This window comes from Condylura cristata, unplaced genomic scaffold, assembly GCF_000260355.1.
Source record: "Condylura cristata isolate star-nosed mole 26May11 unplaced genomic scaffold, ConCri1.0 scaffold00005, whole genome shotgun sequence".
Lineage (NCBI taxonomy): Eukaryota > Metazoa > Chordata > Mammalia > Eulipotyphla > Talpidae > Condylura > Condylura cristata.
Genome location: NW_004567106.1, coordinates 53,951,763 through 53,957,762, shown reverse-complemented (window position 1 = coordinate 53,957,762; position 6,000 = coordinate 53,951,763).

Here is a 6,000-nt window from a genome sequence, read left to right as displayed (position 1 = left end):
AAAGAAAGAAAGAAAGAAAGAAAGAAAGAAAGAAAGAAAGAAAGAAAGAAAGAAAGAAAGAAAGAAAGAAAGAAAGAAAGAAAGAAAGAAAGGCTCAAGAGAATACAGTCCCAGACATGGTGAAAAGTGAAAGGCAGAACCATTGTCAGATTTTGTCTTGGGTCCAAGATCATGGCCAAGTCAGGATGATACAAAAGCTCAGATTAGAGAGAGACTGTTTAAAATAATCCACGTAATTCTAGAAGAACCTTCAATTTTTGGTACAAATCACATAGGTGAGTTAAATGGGGGTAATGCCAAAAATTGCCACCTTTTCATTCAATTTTATAGGAGCACTAATTGTTGAACTATTATTTTTCTTATTTTGAAGGGTGGGAATAGTCCATCTATACTTTTGATTGGTTCTCCTCTACAAGGCATCTTCAAAGCTCTCAGCGCTGACAAGGTATATTTCTTACCATTAAATGTATAATTTGCATTCAGATACTGTGTAGTCAAGCACAGGTAACTCCACAGATCCACTCAGTCCATGGTGACATGGAACCTGACATTTGGATTCCTCTCTCTGCATTACAATAAGAAATCTCTGGCTTCTTAACTCCATTTAATGTGGGTCATTGACTTCCATAAATCGCCATTCTGCCCAGTGGGCCACATTAATAGACAGGATGTCCTCAGATTAGTGTTGCCTCTGAGCCAATCCAATAATCTCTGCAGTGTCTGAGTGTTTCTTTCCAGTGCACAGCCACTCTAGTAAAGGACTGAAAATACCTCTGGGAAATTCAAGGAAGGCTTACACAAACTTCTTGTGGCAGAGTGGCAACAGGAACCTGTGTGGCAATCTGGTCCTCTCTTCAGGTTTACAGACCAGCTCCAGTCTGGACATTAAGTGACAACTTGTGACTCTCCATTGTGTCAATTAAATGGTTGATGTCTTTTCTTATATTATAGCCTATCCAATATCTACATTTATTCTAGGAACACTATAATCAATTGGCTACTACCAAAGATTTCTATGGGTTAATATATTTTTATTATTCTTCTAGTCCTGCGACCCCTTTGGTGATCACCTCCTGCTCTCCATTAAGTGCCCCCCAAAAAGGGAACATCAGTCAACTAGAGCGCTGGCTTGAAGCAGTTGGCATTTTCAAGGACCTGGTCCTTCCAGTAATGATACATTTATCAGTGCAGTGATAAATGCAGTGTTTGATGGGAACTCTCCTGGGACAGAATTATTAGGTGGGTAAGTAAGTCACACACAGTAAATTCACTCCAATTCCTGTCTCCTAACTTTCTGAATCCCTTCTTTTACAATCTATAGATTTTATCACATCTGTTTCACTTAATTTACATGTACAAATAGAATTAATAAAATAAAAAATGGAAGCATTTATGTGTAGGAAAGAAGATAATTGGAATCTGGAAAGCTCTGTGTCTTTGTAATGCGTCATTTCTTTCTTTCTTTCTTTTTTTAAAGTTTATTTATTTATTCACACAGAACTGGGGTACAGCCAGAGGTGCAAGGGTGGTGTGAGGCTTCACCAGAGACAGAGTGGGGAGCAGAACAGGCAGATCAATGAAGTACACTGCTGAGGGGAGCAGCAGGCGGGTCAGGAGAGGTCTGCTGAGCCATGTGGGTCACCTCTAGGGCTGGGTATGGAACTCGCACTGAAGCAGCTGCCGCTAGCTTGCAGTGCTGCATCCTAACCCATTGTGCCACCAGGGAGGGCCCATGCTTCATTTCTTAAGAATAATAAAAATGTTGGAAACAAGGCAAAATATTAACATTTGATGATCTTAGCAGTGAGAACAGAAGTGTTTGTTTACTGTTTCTACTTTTCCTTTTTTGAAATATTTAATATTAAAATATTTTTAAATCTCAGTAATGAAATCAATAGTTTCAATAAATGTGTCAAGCACAGACCACATTGTAAAACATTTGCAGAAAACCTTTTAAAAAACTGATTATGGGGCCCTCCCTGGTGGCGCAGCGGGTTAAAGCACAGCACTAAGAAGCTTAAGCCACTTTCGCATGAGTTCGGTTCCCGCCTGCCCCGGAGGTGACCACATGGCGCGGCAGATCTCTCCTGACCCGCCCGCTGCTCCCCTCAGCAGTGTACTTCATTGATCTGCCTGTTCTGCTCCCCACTCTGTCTCTGGTGAATCCTCTCACCCTCCGCATCTCTGGCCTGTACCCCAGTTCTATATGAATAAATAAATAAATCTTTTAAAAAAAACTGATTATGAAGAAGGCAACGTCTATGACAATTAAGACAGAAAGGAATATAATTTATGTTTTAATTTCAGGTTTTTTTTTTAAGGATACTAATTCTGAACAAATTCTACAAGTATTCCCTGAGATTTTGTGTCTTTAGTTCAGATAAAATAGCTGATGCCAAGAATTATCAAAGAGGAGAAAAGAACAAACTCCTAATAATCACGCACACACAGAAGTGGAAAACAGCTGAATCAGGTATATGGAGCAATTCAGGGAAACTTAGGTAGAAATGTGTGCTTGGAGCAAAATGTGCTGAGCTCAAACTTATATGAACACTTTGAAGGAGCAACTTTCAGGGTCAGCTGAGAAAATGCATTCTCTCTTCTAAGAACAATGGCCTCTGGACCTCTATCTAGCTATTCCCATCAACATACAATTGCACAGTGAGTATGTTCTGGGACCGTTCTAATACCTGGTAATGCTAACAGGCTTTTCAGCTATTTTTCCTTATTTAGTCTCCTTCCATCTGTGAGGTGGGTAGAACTTCATTGGAGACATTCTGACACTGAAGCAGAAAAGGCTGAAGACATTCCCAAGGTCTCACTGTCAGATGATGCAGAACTTGGGCAGCTGGTACCTTTCCTTTCATCCTCACAGACTCTTCATTCTATTGATAATTCTCTCTGTGTGTGCCCTTGGTCCTGACCTTCCAATTTCAGTGAAATTGCAACTTTAAAGTAATTCCTTTTGGGAATATCCTCTGGGAAAACCCACAGTATATTGGCACTTACCTTGAGGGGTCAAGTTTCATTTCTTGAAATGTTAATCAAGGTGGGTAGTGCTTTAACCAAAGCAACTGAAGGGGGCAGATGTTAGCCACTCATGGATCCATGGCACAAGATCTCATTTCTCTGCAGAGGAAAGATGGTATTAATTCCAGTCCATCCAAATACATTGACCAGATTTGATTTTTTTTTTCTATTAGGAATAAGTTTCTTAGAGGAGAAGCTTGTTACACACGATTATATTGCATTTTCTGTCTCCATCATGTGAATGAATTATCTATTACTTCCTAATCTATTTCCCCAAACCTTGTGATTTTAAGCAAACACTTACTACCTCACAGTTTCTGAGAGCTACTTGGTTGGGTGATTGTGGGTCTGAGTTGCTAGTGAAGATTTTGAGTGCCATTGTAGTCAGCTGGAGACACGGTGGGGGGTTCAGAAGTCTCCTCCAAGCAGGTTCACTCCCAAGACTGGCACATGGGTGCCAACTGTCTCTCCATATCTGTCACCTCATCGCCTTACTCCACAGCACCTAGCTTCCCTGAGGGCAAGTGAATGGAGAGTGAGACAGTTAAGAGTGAGCGTGTTTCTCAACCACCTTAGACCGGGTAGGTTCACTGTGGGTTCTAGCGACCTGAAAGAATATTTTGGACCCCCTGGCATCATCTTCGCAGGTTTTAGCAGTTGCAGGGGAGACAAGCCAGCAGGGAGACAGCAACTTGAGCCCCCGAGACACTCCATAGGCTCTTTTCTCTGGGTGCCCCCTGGCAGGCTCCCGTGGTCTCTTCCCCTTGAAGCTGTCGCTCATTTTCTCCAGTTGCACCAATGTAGACCTCTGAGTAATGCTGCCTCATACCTGCTCTCCAGGCTCAAGTGACACCCATGCTCAGGTATCCATAGTCAGGCCTGTGTGGGCCACACCATGAGCTTTCTATGTTAATAAGAGCAAAAGGCTGCAGGTGGGCCCTCCCTGGTGGTACAATGGATTAGGACACAGCACTGCAAGCTGGCTGCAACTACTTAAGTGCAAGTTTGATCCCCGGCCCCGGATGTGATCCACGTGGCGTGGCAGACCTCCCCTGACCCACCCGCTGCTCCCCTCAAACTGTACTTCGTGGATCTGCCTGTTCTGCTCCCTACTCTGTCTCTGGTGAATTCTCTCACTACCCCTGCACCTCTGGCTTGTACCCCAATTCTGTATACATAAATAAAATCTTAAAAAAAAAAAAAAAAAAAACGGCCCTCCCTGGTGGCGCAGTGGGTTAAAGCACAGCATTAAGAAGCTAAAGCCACCTCTGCATGAGTTCGATTCCTCCCTGCCCCGGAGGTGACCACATGGCGTGGCAGACCTCTCCTGGCACGCCCGCTGCTCCCCTCAGCAGTGTACTTCGTCGATCTGCCTGTTCTGCTCCCCACTCTGTCTCTGGTGAAGCCTCTCACCCTCCGCATCTCTGGCCTGTACCCCAGTTCTGTATGAATAAATAAATAAATCTTAAAAAAAAAAAAAACACCTCATTGTTCTATCTCATCTTTCACTGATCATGTCTGTTTTCTTTGCTGTCCCTTCTCCTCTCTTTGCCGTACTGTGCTGGAGGGTTCACAGTTGCACCCGGCTTCAGTGAATGCTCTGCTTCCTAACACTCTCTCATACATGCTTTAGCCGCCATCGCTAACTCCCATTTCCTATAGATCTATCTTTAGCCTGGCCTCCCTTGGCAATTCCACTTTTATATATCCAGCTGCTCCCTGACATCTCGGCATGGTTCACATGAATTTGAAATATACCCTGGCTAGCTGAACTCTTCACCCCCCTCTCCCACCCTGCTTCTCTTAGCAAACCCAGCCATTTGTTTACGTCTTCCTTATCTGTTCCCTAACCCCTCAGTAAGTCCAGCCAGAATTTCCTTCTATACCTTTTCTGAATCCACCACTTTTCTCCTTTCCACTGTTCTGTACTAGCCCAAGCTGGTTCTATTCTCACCTGGGCCATGCTGCACCCCCCTACAAGGCCTCCGCACTTCTCTGATCCTTGTGAGTCTTCTCCTTAATACAGCCACACTACTGTTTGAAAGTAAAACCAGTTCTTAGGAGTCCTCCATTGAAAACTCTTTATAGCTTTCTGTTTCACTTAGAACAGTGAATCCAAATTCTTTGCCTTAGAGTTTTATACATAATCTTGTTTCTGCTTATTAGCCAGCCACATTGATTTTCACCATGCCCATATATTAGCACAGCTCTGTAAACATGTAGATCTGTGTGTGTGTTCTTGTGCATGCTCAATGGGTGTGTATAATGTACGTCTTGAAGTGTTAGTGCGTCTGGTGATATGCAAACGTGGTGTGTGTATATCTGTGGCTTCTTAGTGTGCATGAATCCATCCTGACTGATAGGCAGATTGGGCAAGTAGGCAGAAGAGACAGCTCCCCTGAGAATACTCAGAGACCACAGATAGCTTCTCTCTCAATATTAATATTTCTCTAGAGATTCATTAAGTTTAAGTGGTCTCTTTTCAATTGCAAATATCCTGGGAGCTACATCCATCATCTGTATCTTCCTGTGAGTTATTATAATTAGATTTTGTTGCTGCTAGCACTTGCTGACAAACAGCCAGAGATAAGAACAAGTGTAAGTGTCTCAGGAAGGGAAACCCAGGGACACATGGGGGGTGAGGGGATGCGGGAGTTGGGGTCAGGTGGGGCGGGTAGGGCAGTGGCTTGCTAGCAGAGCTGATTGCTCCTGAATTACAAGCCTGGGTCACTCATCCATAGGTTTGGTCATCACTGGGGAATGAAGAGTCCAGAGGAGAAATATAAAGGAAGCGGGTGAACAAGTCAGGTGTTCTCAATTCTGCTGAGCTCATCCAAGCTGGTTGTTTTGAGTTTCAGAGGTTTCCAAGTGCCCTTTATACTAAAGGTCAAATCTCCCTTAACAGAACAGTGGAAAGGCAAACGTGCTTCCAGGAGACACTACCAGAAGGTAGTAAGGGAGAATATTCAG